At 44.3% G+C, this 15,300-nt stretch overlaps 1 protein-coding gene across 16 annotated transcripts in view; it reads left to right on the top strand.

Moving 5' to 3' along the window:
• Window positions 1–1,258: 1,258 nt before the first annotated feature.
• The window catches only part of Clasp1 (cytoplasmic linker associated protein 1), a 217,653-nt gene continuing 203,611 nt past the window's right edge, over window positions 1,259–15,300 (top strand). For all 16 annotated transcript variants that reach the window (XM_087906617.1, XM_087906616.1, XM_048443840.3 and 13 more), the window contains exon 1: window positions 1,259–1,403. The gene's annotated coding sequence lies outside the window, so the exon portion shown is untranslated. The remainder of the gene's footprint in view (window positions 1,404–15,300) is intronic.

Genomic DNA, 15,300 nt, shown 5'->3' with positions numbered 1-15,300 from the left:
AAAAAACATTCAGAACATCCCCTTTCGTTGTACTTATCAAACTTAGGGTTTTCCTTTTCTTTCCCTCTCCCGCAGAATACTCTTCACACATTGTTCTCCCAACACATCACCCACTTCCGCTTGACCCGGTGGTGTTTCTTTTCTAGAATGGTCTTCACAATTCCCGCACTATCAATAAACTTGCTTGCATTTGCATCTTAAAGATGCTACTTCTATATCCGATCATGAGTTCCATTCAGCACAGGAATGAACCCCACTCTTCCGCTCCAATCCTCTAGTCTTTCAGCACCACACAGAGGGTCTCACTTGGATTTATTGTTTTAGCTTGTCTTTCCAACCTAACTCCCAAATCCCGAGTACCAGACTGCATTATCGCACATCTCCCAATACATACATACACATTCCCGCTCAGAAGACTCCCCGTAAACACCCAATCGCGATGGAGGAAGCCAATCGACACTTTAAAGGTGATTTAAACCAGTGTGCAACTTCAACACAAAAGCTTTTAAAGCCAAATTGTTGGGGAGCACACCGGCGTAAGGCGGCAAAACCGGGTGTCCTTAGGCTCCTTGAAGGCAGCGCTGTAGTTTGCATAGCCTGAACACTTTAGAGACATTTTTTGAGGGCCACGCGGGAGGGCGAGGCAACACTGACTGTAGTGAAGTAACTTAGGAAAGAAACAGACACGAGCTCGCTGGAGTCGCCGAAGCCTTCAACTCGCGGCTCGGTTTGCAAAACCGCGAAGAACGGTTTAAAAGCTGTGCTTCCGGTAGCGGCACTTGCCCGCATGCTCAGAAAAGCGAACCGAAGGGCACTGCCAGCTACGGGAAGTCGTGGGGGACAATTTCCTTCAACGAAATCGTCCGATGAATAGCGGGCACCCCCTAACCCAGAAGTGAAAGACTGTTCGCTTCACTATCAGACACCCCGACGATCAAAGGAAGTTCCGGCTGGAAGACTTGTCCACGCTCTCCTGACTCCTCTCTAGCTCTTTTATCTCACAGCCTTCTCCAAGTCTTGCATGAGTTTTGCTTCCACTCCTCAGAGGGTCCAAATATTCCTTGGTCACCTTTTTCATTAAAGCACCTTTACGCTACGGGTCGCCATTAGAGTCAATCAACATCCTCCTAGCGAGGAAAGGGAGCCGGGAGCTGCCAGTGCGCCGGGCGTTATCATAGAGAGGAAGCCACCTCTCTGGGCTGAGTTTGCAGTCTCTATGGTTCAGCTGAGATGGTGGCGGTAAGGGGAACACAGTAAGGCCGCACTGCGCAGGCGCAGTCGGCTTCTCACTTTTTTTTTTTTTTTTTTTTTAATCCCCGCACCAAGCGCTTAACCTCATTGGGGTGGAGGAGAAGGCGGCGGCTGTCCGGTCCGCAGCCCCAACAGTTGTGAATAATAGAGCTGTAAGTACCGGGTTAAAGACGAAGAATGCTCAGACTGGAGTCCACCCGAGGGCCCTGCTCCCTTTCCGGGCGGCAGCGGGCGCAGGGTCCGGGTGGGGACGGTGTCCGGCGCTGTCAGTCGCTCTGGGGTGCACTTTTGGGGGAGGGGGCGGCCCTGGGATGGGATCGGGGTGAGAACCCAGGATGCGCGACTGCTAGGTCCAATCCTGATCGCAGGCTGCTTTGCAGAGGGGAGGTGGGGCGGCTGTGGGGTCAAGCCTGGCTTTGTGTGCCTGTCTCTTTCAGACCCCACCCCGGGGCCCCTTCTTGACCCGGAGTCTCCCCTGGCCGTCTTGGGAGACGCCAAAGCAGTCTGGGGTCTCTTTGAAAAGAACCCACATTGCACAGAGCGGGAAGGGGCTCCAGGAGAAGAAACCCCACTCCAACTAGTCATCGGCGAGTGATGGGTGTGGAGAAAGATTCAGAGGGAAGAAGGGGTTGTCGGGGAGGCAGGCCGGGCGGCCGGGGCTCCCAGCCCGGGCCAGACAAAAGCGGAGCAGCCGGGGCCCAGCGGGATGCAAAAGGTCCCCTTGGTCCCCAGGAGGGCCCCGCTGCGAGGGTCTTGGCTAAGCTGGAAAGAGCGGACAAGTGCTGAGTTAAGGCTGTTCAGCCTTCTCAACTTGCCTTTGTTGTTCTTTGGTATTGGCAGAGCCGCTCTGACGAAGATGAGTGTGTGATCTTGCATGTTAGTCTGGTTGGGTACAATGGAGCAAATTGAATTTTGCTTTCCATTTTATGAGCTGCTTGGATGAGTGTGGGGTTTTCCAAAGTCAAACTCATTATATAAATATCTATAGATTTTAAAAATAGTTGTGTTTATTTCTTGAAAGAATAGTTAGATGGAGCCCTAAAGCTTGTTGTGTCACGTCGAGTGGATTTCTGTTAGGGGATTCGTTCGTGAGACACTGACCTAATGGTGGAACCTGTGAGTTCTTTAAACCTGATACTTTAATTTGTGATGTGGCGCTGAGTGCTTTGGATGCTCTAGTCCTTTGGGAGTCAGTGATGCGGGAGAGTCAAGAGTGATGCAGTTGCCTGCTACCCCGTACCTTGCACCAGATTCAGGTGCCACTGGCTAGTATTCTAGCCTTAGAAATTATTATTTTTATTGTTATTCATGACATTTATGGAACTCTTGGTATGAGGGATCCGAAACAGAGGGGTCTGGCTGCTCATTCACGGAGTAGGAGGGAGAATAGCAACATTGATGCAGAGACATAGAGATAGGGAAAATAACGCAGCGCCCAGAGAACTGAATATTATTTATCTTTTTTACTTGCTGAGAAAGATTTAAGTTTTAATGAGCTATTTGTTCATTCATCTTTGTAAAGTTGGCTAATTGCAGCCTTGTTGCAGGACTCAAATTTCAGTTTCTGTAAGTCATTGTTTATTACGGGTAACATGTAACTGCTAGTTTTTATTGTCAACTTGACACAACCTCCTTACCCAGGAATTTCCCAGATCAGATTGACCTGTGGCCATGTCTATAAGAGATTGTCTTGATTGGTGGTTGATTTGGAAGTGCCTAGCCCACTGTGGGTGGCATTGTTCCTAGGCAGGTAGGTCTGGGTTGTATAAAAAAGCTAGCTAAAGTGTCTGTTTTCTCTTTTCTCCTGCTTCTTGATCTGAAGCCATGAAACTCTCTGTCTAGCTTTGAGGACTCCTTGTGCATTGTGTGCCAATTTATGCTAATGAAAATTTGTTTGTAGACTTCTGGCAAGATGCTACCCCAGTTTTATGAGTTGTAGGTAGGGACAGGCTTCTTTGAATTATTCAGATTCATGCCTGACTTTTTTTTTTTAATTATTTACTCTCTTATCTCTTCTGAACTCGGGACACATTTCTTACTCGGAGCACTCTCACTCCCCCTCCCCCCCAGTAGAGAACCATAGAAATGCGTGTGAATGGAAGAGCCAGCATCATTTCAAGTGCAGACTTTGGGGAATCTAACCATGATATTAATTTGGAACATTTGCTCCTTTATTGAACTTTTTTTTTCTTCTGGCTTAAGTGGAGGAATGAAGCTGTAAATTTGGGTGATTAAGGCAGCCTTGATACCAACGCCTCAGGATGGCACACCCCTTAAAAGTTGGGCACATGCCTATAGATAGAGTTTTTACTCTTTCAAAGTTTTAAAATGAGTTTTCTCTTCTGTATATGCTTATTAACTTTTGGGGTTATGATTTTAAAAAGACTTTTCAAACTTTAAAACTGTAGTGAAGGCATTTTTTTTTTACATAAAAGTTTTTTAAATATTTAAAAAAGAAAAGAGAAAGAAAGCCCGCTGAGCAAGTCAGAGAGCAGGCTAGTCAGCAGCGGCTGTCGTGGGTCCTGCTGGGAGTTCCTGCTAAGTTCCTGCCTTGACTTCAATAATGGAGTGTGACCTAGAGGTACAAGCCGAATGTACCCTTTTCTCCCCTAAGTTGCTTCTGTTGGTGTGTTTGTCACAACAGAAAGCAAACCAGAACTATAACTGGTTTAAATCTTTAAAGTTTTAATTATTTAGCTTACTTATTGACAGTGCTAGGAATTGACCCCAGGGTTTTGTGTGTACTAGACAAGTTCTCTGTCAATGAGCTACATCCCAGCCTTTAAGTTTTTAATTTTTTTACATGTATTCGTTTATTTGTATATGTTTGCATGTGTCTGTGTATGTGAGTGTGCATGTGCTGTACACAGCAGACATGCGGCAGTTAAAGGACAATTTGTAGGACTAGGTTTTATCCGCTATGTAGGACCCTCTGGTCCCCAGGCTTGGCAGCAAGCCTCTACTCACGGAGACATCTCACTGCCTCCAGCATTTCTTTTTGTATTGATAGCAAGGAAAAATCTACAGCATGAGTTTACTTGCCCCAGTAACAACTGTGGTAGACTCTGAATTATAGCACAGACAATGGAATTGGCTTTTTATAGAGCAGGATTCAGATCCTTAAAATAGTTTATGTGGATGGTCAGAAGGACATTAGGATTATCATTCGAATGTGTTTTTTCATTTTGTTTGGTTTTGGATTTTGATTTTTTTCCAGTGTTCTGTTACTTTTATTTTCTTGAGCAGCTCAATGTCTTGGTTTAGAAATTTGGGTAGATAATTTATGTACTTGATTGTCTTTATTCTTAGTAATCTACTTTAAATCAGTTTCTATTACATTTATTTATTGGCATATATTTATTAGTGTGTGTATGTGTGCCAGGTACATGATATGATTGAAGACAGTTTTCTTTCTTTTTCTCTTTTTTCCTTTTCTTTATTTTCTTCTTCTCTCTCTTTTTTTTTTTGTTTTTTTTTGTTTTTTGAGACAGGATTTGGCTGACCTAGAACTTGCTTTGTAGACCAGGCTGTCCTTGAACTCATAGAGGTCCGCCTCCCTCTGCCTCTTAAGTGCTGGGACTAAAGGCGTGCGTCACTATGACTGCCTCAGAGGACAGTTTTTGAGTGTCAGATCTCTCCTTCCTCCCTGTGTGTTCTAGGGACTGAATTTAGACTTGGTGTCAAGTGCCTTTACCCAGTGAGCCATTTTAAGCCATTTTAAAATCAATTTTTAAATAAAAATTACTTTTAATTGTGCAGTTCGATTGTAAATATAGCCATCTAAGGGTTAATATTAGTCCCAGAGTTGAGTTTCAATAACTGTTAGTTGTAATAAGTGCCAATCTGGTTCCCAAATTAAATGGCAGTGGTAAATGGTAGATAATAGTAAAACATGTTTAAAATCAGAACCAACTAGAGATTTTCTTGAAGATAAGAGAAAGGTCTAATTTTAATTAAAACAAAAACTACACAGAGAAGGAATCACAGGTGATACATCTCTTGATTTGTAAAGTGTAGTTGTCAAGAATGAACCATGGTTTCTTTGCTTGGTGCCTAGCAGAGCATCACCCATAAGGCATGCATACCTATGAGAGAGAGATTAACTGATACGAAGCACTAGTGTTCACTGATAGTTTCTAACTGGCTCCTCCCATCCCAGGGCTTTACTGGTTTCTTTGCTGCCGCACCTGGTGACATTTGTCCCCAGATTTGTGCTGGTCGTGTCTTACCCCACCACCCCTGGGTCCCAACAGTACCGAGATGGTGGCATTACTGACACAACGCCTTGTTGCCTTCTGCTCTCTTCCTGCTGGAATCTCTTCAGTCCTTACTTTTTCTGGTTTTATTCCTCAACTTCCCCGTCACACTGCTTCCCTCCTGGACATTTACTCTTCTTTAGATCCTTGGACATAGGGAGTTTGAGACCATTGTGTGATGGCGGCTAGTGTGACCTGTGGGACTTGTCTTCTAGTGGGAGCTGTTGATTGTGTGAAAGAAAAAGGAAGTGTGGCATGGAGCTGGAGAGATGGCTCAGTGCTTAAGAGCCCTGGCTACTCTTCCAGAGGACCTGGGTTCGATTCTAGCCCAACATGGTGGCGTACAGCAGTTTGTTACTCGAGTTTCAGGGCTGCTGCTTCTGTCTTCTGGTCTCCAAGGGCACCAGGCTCTCATGTGGTGCACACATACATACATAGGCAAATACACTCTCAAACACAGTAAAATAAATAAATCCCTCCCCCTCCCCTAGCTTGGTAATAGGATTGGAGCTATGGAAGAGCTCCTAAAGGCCCCACGGGCCACTGTCTCCTGACATCTGCAGCATTCTGCTCTCCAGCCTCAAACTGCAGGCGAACCTCTTTGTTTTAGGACAGGCTTTGTTGACCACAAATGTTTTACATTGCATCAAATCTGGCCTCTGCTTTTACTTGATGACATTGGTTATCTCTCAAAGCAGGATGGTTTAAGTCTGTTTTTTTCCCACCACCAGCTCTCTTCATATTCCCATGGACAGTCACCAGACTTTCCTTGGATTTAGATTAGTTTTTCTTGTTCAACTCTTTCATGAGTTGGGTACCAGCTCCCCAGAGATCCACTTACAGAGACCTATAAGCATGCTAGAGGCTCACAGTCTGGGAGGGGAGACTATAGCCTGAGTCGGTGCTACATATATTAGGTGTATGCAGACACGTCTGTGTCTTTGTCCCCTCCTAGTTTATCACTTGGTGCTCAGCATCAGACCCATAGCCGCTTGCTACATATGTGTTCTGACACGGCCTACATCCCAACATCCTCCCAATTTCATAGAAGCTCACTGTGCTTTTAAAAAATATATTGTAAATTTATTTCTAGATAATTTCATATATGTTCACCATGCTTTCTAAAGGCAGTTTTTGTTTTGTTTGTTTTGCGTGTTGGCATGCATACGTTTGCAGGAGCCTGTGGAGCCAGAGGTCAGCACCAGCTATCTTCCAATGCTCTCCACCTTATGTTTTGAGACAGTTTCTGCTGACAGTGGAGCTTGCTGATTTAGATAGACTGGTTGGCCAGCATACCCTAGGGTTCCTCCTGCCTCCACTTCCCCGGGGTTAGATCATTCTTTGTACGATACCTGCTGCCTTCCTACTCCTCCTCCTCTTCTTTATCTGTGGGCTTTTAGAGGGTGGAACTCAGGTTCTCATTACCTGTGTAGATAGAGCCATCACCCCAGCCCTCTCTGATTTTTTTTTTTTTTTGGCTTTTTGAGACAGGGTTTCTCTGTGTAGCCCTGGCTGTCCCAGTACTCACTCTGTAGACCAGGCTGGCCTCAAACTCAGAGATCCTTCTGCCTCTGCCTCCCGAGTGCTGGGATTAAAGGTGTGTGCCACCACTGCCCGCTATCCCTCTCTGTTTTTTAAAGTGTTCTTTATTTCATTAATTTTTTAAGCATTACCTTTTTTTCCCCCTTTTTTCCTTTTCTCTTTCCTTTTTTTTTTTGTGTTAGGTCAGAGGACAACTTGTGGGAGTTGGTTCTCTCCTTCTACCATATGAATCAAACCTAGGTAGTTAGGCTTGGCGGCAAGTGCCCTGATAACCTGAGATATCTTGTCGGCCCTTAGGTCATCGTTAAATGCACTCAATCTTTCATAGGACTTTATCAGAATGCACAGCTGTGTCCTCAAGTTTGAAAACCACAGCAACCAGTTTCAAACTGTTGTGCATTCTGGCTCTGCTTTGGGCTAGTAGTTCCTTTGTATTTTAGAGTCTATCAAAAAAAAAAAAAAAACAATGGGGGAGTGCAGTGGGTTGGGGTGGGGAGGACCAGTAGAGGGCACCTATTTATGTGGTTGTTGTAAGGATGAAATGAGATCATACATATAGAGTAGGAAGGCTGACCAATTCACATGGCAGGAAGAAGAAGCTCATACTAGAAGTGCTATAGTGGTAAGGAGTTCACCATGCTCACTTGGGGAGCCTGTTGAATTATGATTGGTCAGGCTCCACTTCCTCTTATCTATCCAGAGCTTTGGTCAGCTCTGTATCAATGGGACCTGGGCAGCCACAGTGTCCACTACCCCCTGATGATTCTGGCATGCCTTGCAGGTTGAAAGCTCTGCACTTTGTTAATGCTGCTAGTAATGACATTAAAAAGTTAAAATGTAAACACTTACCCAAGCAATAGCTGAGTAAAACAAGAAGACCTGATTCCTGCTGACATGGTGAGGTGTGGTCCCCACTCTCAAGCTCCTCTGGAGACCCGTGTTGGTGTGTTTGAAAGAAAATGGCGCCCAAAGGGAGTGGCACGAATAGGGGGTATAGTTTTGCTGGGGGAAGCATGTCACTGTGGGCAAGCTTGAGGTCTCTTCTCTCAAGCTTTACTCGGTGTGACTGTCAGTGGACTTCTTGGTGCCTGCAAGATGTATGGTCCTCATCTATTTGCTCAGCACTATGCCTTCTACATGTTTCTATGCTTCCCGCCATGATGGTAGATAATGGAACTGAACTTCTGAAATGTAAGCGAGCACCACAGTTGGATGTTTCCTTTCTGAGAGTTGCCCTTCTTGTGGTGTCTCAGCACAGCACTAGCTCTCAGGCCATGGCTCAGCGGAGTGGGGTGGGTAAGTGCTGCAGAGACCGGCACAGTCAGATTGTCTACAGGAGCGGCCTATGTGAGTTTTTGAAACGGGCTTTCTTACTGGTATGGGACTCACTGATTTGGCTACACTGGCTGGCCAGCAAGCTCTAGGATCTGCCCATCTCTGCCTCCTGAGTTCTTGGGGTTACAAATGTGAACCATCATGCTCAGCTTTATTCATGTGGGCTCTAGGATTCAATTCAGAATCTCATGAATACAGGCCAAGCATTTTACTGGTTAAGCTGTCTCCTTAGACTGCAGACGACTCTTTAAAAACGCATTTCTACACCTGTTTATTTATTGTGTGTGTGTGTGTATGTGTGTGCCTCATTTACACACATGCTGAGGTCAGGAGACAACTTGCAGGAGTGAGTTCTCTCCACCGTGTGGGTTCTGAGGCTGAGCTCTGGTCATCAGTATTGATAGCAGGTGCTTTTTTCCCCCACTGACCCATGTCATCAGCTCCCATCGCCCTCCTCCCCAACCCCTTTTAATTAGTTTTCAGTGTATCCTTCTAAATGCTTTGCCACTTTTTGTAGAGATATAAATGGATGACTTCATAATAACAACAGCCAGCTTTTAAAAATGAAAGTGATTTTGAAAGCATTTTAATCCTTTTTGCTCCTTTCTAAGCTCCGAGGAGCAGACAGGGAGAGAGTGTGGCCATGCTGGCACTTTGCAGATGAGACACTGGGGTCCAGCGTCAGAAGTCCAGTTCTCAGAAGTAGGAGGCCCAGGGCCTCGGGTTGCTTGTCCTTATGTTCTCTTCTCATAGGCACACTTTTGTTAATTTCATTGAAGTTGTGGCTCATGGAGCTTTCTGATCCTTTGGCCATGTGAGTGGCTGCCATGCTGGATTTTCTCCTTTCCTTTAGTGCATATATACTTGCCTTAAAAAACAAAACAAAAACCAAAAAATTGCTGGGCGGTGGTGGCACACACCTTTAATCCCAGCACTTGGGAGGCAGAGGCAGGCGGGTCTCTATGAGTTTGAGGTAGCTTGGTCTATAGAGTGAGTTCCAGGACAGGACAGGGCTACGAAGAGAAATCCTGTCTCAAAAACTAAAAAAAAATCGAGTTGGGTATGATGGCACATTCCTTTAACCCCAGCACTCGGGAGGCAGAGGCAGGTGAATCTCTGTGAGTTCGAGGACAGCCTGGTCTACAGCCAGAGTTCCAGGGCAGACATGCTCCAGTGCAACACAGAGAAACCCTATCTCCAAAAACAAAAACAAAAAAGAAAAAAAGAAAAGAAAACAAAAGGAAAAAAGAAACAAACCAAGAACAAAACAAGCCACCAAAAAATGAAACGGAACAAAAATGTGAATTCAGCCAGTTGTTGGGATGTTATCATTTATAATCCCAAACCCAGGAGGCTTCAGCTAGCCTGGATATGTGGGACATTTTTATCTCAATTCCATCCCCTCCCAAAAAGCAATCCAAAAGTAAATTTAAAGTTTTATACTCACATCTATCTATGTCTAGGATGGATCTTTCAGGTGGAAAGAAGTCTAGAACGCGGGTCTTGACCACTTGTTACTGTGTCCTGTTTGGATATCTGTCTTTGATCAGGATAGCTGAAGTCAGTGTTTACACTTCCTGCCTGTATCTGTAACTTGTTCGAGCTGACAGCGGCATTGCTGTAATGTAGCAACAGTACATACAGTTGAGAGTGTGTGGCTAGGATCGAGTTCAGGACCTTAGGATGTTCAGCAAACATTCTTCCACAGCGTCCTACTCAGCCCTATACACTATTTCTTTTTTCATTTTTGAGTCAGAGTCTTTTATATCACAGGTAGGCTTTGAAACCACAATGTAGTGGACGATGGCTTTGAACTCTTGAATGTTCTGCTTCCACCTCGCATGTGTGTGCGTTCTTGGCAAGCTCTCTACCAACCGTACCTCCTTCCAAACCCCTGTCAGGTTTTCTTTGCTTTTAAAAAAAGAGATATTTACTTTCTACTTTCTTTTAGAGAGAGAGAGAGAGAGAGAGAGAGAGAGAGAGAGAGAGAGAGATGTTTGCTCGCTCACACACATGCATGCGACGTGTGCATTTGTAGGTGTGACATGCCACATGGTGCAGGTGTAGAAGTCAGAGGACCACTTGGAGTCATCAGTTCCTTTCTTCCACCGTGTGGGCCCTGGGATGGAGCTCGGCGACAGCCTTGTCAGCAGGTGCCCACAGCAGCTGAACTGCCTCACTGGTATATGTAAATAACCGTCCTGCTGTTACTTCTTAAGGCTTCACCTTTGAGATTGCCATACTAAATTATCCATGTAAATAATTAAGGTTGGATGATCTTTGTGACTGTAATATATTATTTTAATTCTTAATTGGTAAACTAAGGTTCTTTAGAGAAGTTTTTTTAAATTGTTTTATATACATGTTTGTGTGTATAGGTGTATGTGTGTGTATGTACCAAGGTGTACATGTGCAGGCCAGAAGATAACATATGGTAATTGATTCTCTCCACCTCATGGATCTTGGGAGTCAAACTAACTTAAGTTAGCAGACCATCTCAGAGACCCTGCCTCTCTTATTTTCTTGTTGCCAATAGTATTTCCAAAGGAATAGGAAGAGTGTGAGAGAGATCAGTGTTTGGCCACATTAGAATGTGATTACAACATTTCTGTGGACTACCTTCAAGTAGTTCTTTAAATAGTGTGCACTGGCGTCCAGCTTAAAATATTTACTAGTCAGAGTGGTTGTGGGTGGAGCCAAGGTTTCTGTTTTTTCAAACACATTCCCCAAGTGATTCCGAGGCCACTAAAGTTTGAGAGCAGCCCCTGGGGACTACCTTCCGGGTAATTTCACAGATTGTGTCTTTCCTGTGAGTTGAGGCTGAATCTGTTATGAACGGGTGCTCAGACGAGCTACACAGAGGCCTGTTGTGTCTCGAGAATGAATTGTGTAGCAGACCTTTTCCAGTGGAGAGTAGCTGGGCTCACTCTAGGAACAATAAGGCAGTCTTTGAAAGAGAAGCTCAACTTCATTCAAGCAGCGCCTTCTCGGAAGTGTCCTCATGGTGCTGGAACTGTTTCATTTCAGTTTTTGTTTAGCTTGTTTTTGAGACAGTGAGTGTCTCATGTAGCTGGGCTGTCTTTACCCTGGGTTCTGGAGCAGTGAGGATTGAACTCTGGGCCTCTTGTATGAACGAGGTTGGCTCTTTACCAGCTGAGCTACGTCCCCAGCTCAAACTCCGTCAGTAGGTGGTCAAGGACTACCTTGAATTAACTTGCCTCTGCCCTCATGAGTGCTGGGATTAGGTGTGTCACCAGCTGGGATTTATTCAGTGTTGGGATCAAATCCAAGGCCTTGTGTGTGTGTTCTGACCCAAGCCTTTTCCTTGGGCGGTACACAGATTTATCATATTGTCACAGTTCATAGCTGTTGAAGATTAAATGCTCACCCTTTACCAAGCACTGGTCTAAGTCTTGCAGATAGACTTGTATTATACTAATTTTTATGGCCACATTTAAAAGACAGTGCTGTCCCTCATTCCCCTTGAGACAGGGTTTCTCTCTATGGCCCTGGCTGACCTTGAACTCACTGAGATCTGCCTGCCTCTGTCATCTGAGTTCTCAAATGAAAAGTGTGCCACCACACCCTGCTGATTTCCTTTTATAGTGAATGACAGGCAGCTGAGGTTTACAACAGTTGAATAACCCATCACCACAGCTGCAGAAAAGCTGTCCTTGGGGTCAGATGCTTCAGCCGCCCTTCACTTTCTCCCTTTTCTCCTGTGTCTGTCTCGTCACTCTATGCCTTCCCCTTCCCACTTTGAGACTTTGAGAGGTCTCTTTTTGAGTCTCTGTTCACAGCTGGGTGTGTGTGTGGGAGGAACCATTGGGTGGGATGAGGTGTTCAGCACTTTGGGGGATTTGCAGAAGAGTTCCACCGTGATTCCGCCACTTCCCATCTCACCGGCACTGTGAGCCTCCAGTTTCCACACAGCCTGGCCCATGCTATTTTCTGTTGTTAGAAAACTCTTGGTGATTTCTGTTTATAGTGTGTGTGAAGTGTCAGCTCATTGTGGTTTTGATTTGGATTTCCCTAATGACCAAGGTGCAGGGAACCTTTCTGTGTGTTCACATCTGAATACCCTTGTAGGAATGTGTGTTCATATCTTTTGCCCATTTTAAAGTTGGATTGTCTTTGTGTTGAATTTTAGAAGTTTCTTAAATTAAAGAAAAAAGTGATTTATTTGTTTACTTGGTGTGGCTGGGTGCACACACATGCATGTACATGCTATAGCACATGCATGTACATGCTATAGCACATATGTGGAGGTTAGAAGACAACTTCTGTGTGTTGGTTCTCACCATTGTGTGCCTTCTTGGCACTGAACTCGGTAGTCAGGCTTGGTGGCAATGTCTTTCCCTACCGAGCCGTCTCGCTCTCGCCACAAGTTTGTTTCTTTCTTTCATTTAGTTATTTTTTTTTTGGCATTTTCAAGATTGATATGATAAATAATAAATTTTGGTTTCAGAAGTTTACTGTGTGTTTAGATTGTAAGTTTCTTATCAGATATATGATCTACAAATATTTTCTTCTACTCTGTAGGTCTCTTTTAAAAATATAGATTGATAGCCAGGCAGTGGTGGCGCACACCTTTAATCCCAGCACTCGGGAGGCAGAGACAGGTAGATCTCTGTGAGTTTGAGACCAGCCTGGTCTACAGAGCAAGTTCGTGGATATGCTCCAAAGCTACAGGGAAACCCTGTCTCGGAAAACAAACAAACAAATCTATATTTATATAGATATATATAGATTGATTCATTTTTATTTTTTGTCTTTTACTTGCATATTTGTTTGTGCACCACTTGTGTGCCTGGTGCCCACGGAGGTCAGAAGAGGGTGTTGGATCCCCTGGAACTGGAGTTACAGGCAGTTGTAAGCTGCCATGTGGATGTTGGGACCTGAACTCAGGTGTTCTGCAGAGAAGTCAGTGCTCTTAACCACCAAGCCATCTCACCAGTCCCTAGGTTGTCTTTCTTTTTTCTTTCTTTCTTTTTTTTTTTTCTTCGAGAAAGGGCTTTTCTATGTAGCAGCTCTGCTGTCCTGGAACTCGCAGGGATCCACCGGAATTCGAGGATGTGCCCCCACTACCACTAGTTGTCTGTCTTCATGATGCTCTTTAGCACAGAGCTTTCAAATTGTTGTTGTTGTTGTTGTTAATTACTGTCGTGTAAAGAATTCATTACCAAATTTTCAGGATAATGGAGCCCTACTATGTTTTCTTCTAAGATTTTAAAATTTCATATCCTTCCCTCCCTCCCACACTCCTTCCCTTGTTTCTTCTTCCCTCCTTCTTTTCCATTATCCCTAAATCTGAGCTCTTGTTCTCAGGTCCTTTGAGTAACTTTTGTACATGGTGTGATATAGGAGATCCATAATGATTCTGCTATATGTGGATAACCAGCCACTGAACCATGGTTTGTGGAGCACTAACTAATTTGAACTTTAATGTTCTTGTACGCTCTCTTTCTCCCTCCGACTCTCTCTCTCTCTCTCTCTCTCTCCCTCTTTCTCCCTTCCTCTCTCTCTCTCTCTCTCTCTCTCTCTCTCTCTCTTTCTCTCTCTCTCTCTGTGTGTGTGTCTCTCTCGATAGCATTTGTATTTTGATTTGGGTTTTTATTTCGGTGCCTCCTTCTTACTCTCTCTCCTTCCTATTTTCTTTCCTTAAGAAAGGATACATGTAGGGCAAGAATGTTTGTCTAGCCTGTGTGAAACCCTGATTCTATACTAGGCACCTCATGAAACTGGGTCTTGTGGTAGTAACCTCAGCAGGAGGCAGAAGAATCAGAAGTTCAATTTCATCCTTGGCTACATAGTAAGTCTGAGACCAACTGGAGTACCTAAAACATTTTGTCAAAGAAAAAGTGAATTCCTCAATGCTTTTCTTGTTATGCTGCTAACCCCTTGTGTAAAGTTCAGCAAATATCTGGGCTTTTTCCTTCTACTTAAAATGTGTGTTACTTCACAAGATTTATTAGTTTGTTCATTTACATTTTTGAGACAGGGTCCCTCACATAGTTTTGCCAGTCCTGGAACTCACTGTGTAGACCAGGCCTTGAACTTCCAGAGAATCCACCTGGCAACTATGCAAGTTTATTTTATTTTATTTTATATTCTTCTACTTTCAGCTTTGGATTTGAACCCAGGGCCTTAAGCACGTGCCCTACTATTGAGCTAGGACTCCAGTTGTCATTAACTTTTAAATGGTTGTATACCCCAAATAGAAACCATAGTGAGTAGGGGGAACGTGCTACATTCTTGCTTCCCTGGCTTCCTCTTGTCTTGTGTCTTGTGCCTAATCTGATACTTCTATGTCTCTCTGGCACTCAGACAGTCTAATACCATGTAGTGTTGTTTTTGAACTTCATTGGTTTAATTTGAAGCCTAACAGCTCTTAATGAATACATTCATAGTTGCAACCCCCCCAAAGATTATTGATTTGTATGTTAAGAAGTTCTTCAAGATTTCTGACTGCTCCTGTTAAGTCAAACATTCCCAAATGTGGGGATCAATGACAGGTCTCAGGGATTGGTTTTTACTATTGGGTAAACATGTTAGATGACATGCTTTGGGGTTCACTTTATTCATGATTGAAAAAAGTTGCTATGTAAGATTTGGGTGTGTAGTAGTTACTTTCCTTGTTGCTATGACAAAATACCCGACAGGAAGGAGCCAAGGAGGAAGGGTACATGCATCTCAGCCTACAGCCCACCGTGATGGATCGAGTCACAACAAGAGCAGGAGGCGGATGTACTTGCTTTGCACATCCACAATTAGGAAGTAGGTAAAAGCCCCCACTTAGTTGCTTTATTACCCACCCCCTTTTTCCGAGACAGGGTTTCTCTTTGTTGCCCTGACTATCCAGGTTGGCCTTCTGCCTCTGCCTCCCAAGTGCTAGGATTAAAGGTGTGTACCACCA

Source organism: Myodes glareolus, chromosome 5 (genome assembly GCF_982192425.1).
Source record: "Myodes glareolus chromosome 5, mMyoGla1.1, whole genome shotgun sequence".
In the NCBI taxonomy this organism is placed as follows: domain Eukaryota; kingdom Metazoa; phylum Chordata; class Mammalia; order Rodentia; family Cricetidae; genus Myodes; species Myodes glareolus.
Note: the sequence above shows the minus strand (reverse complement) of the source record. Positions and strands in the feature narration are given on the sequence as shown.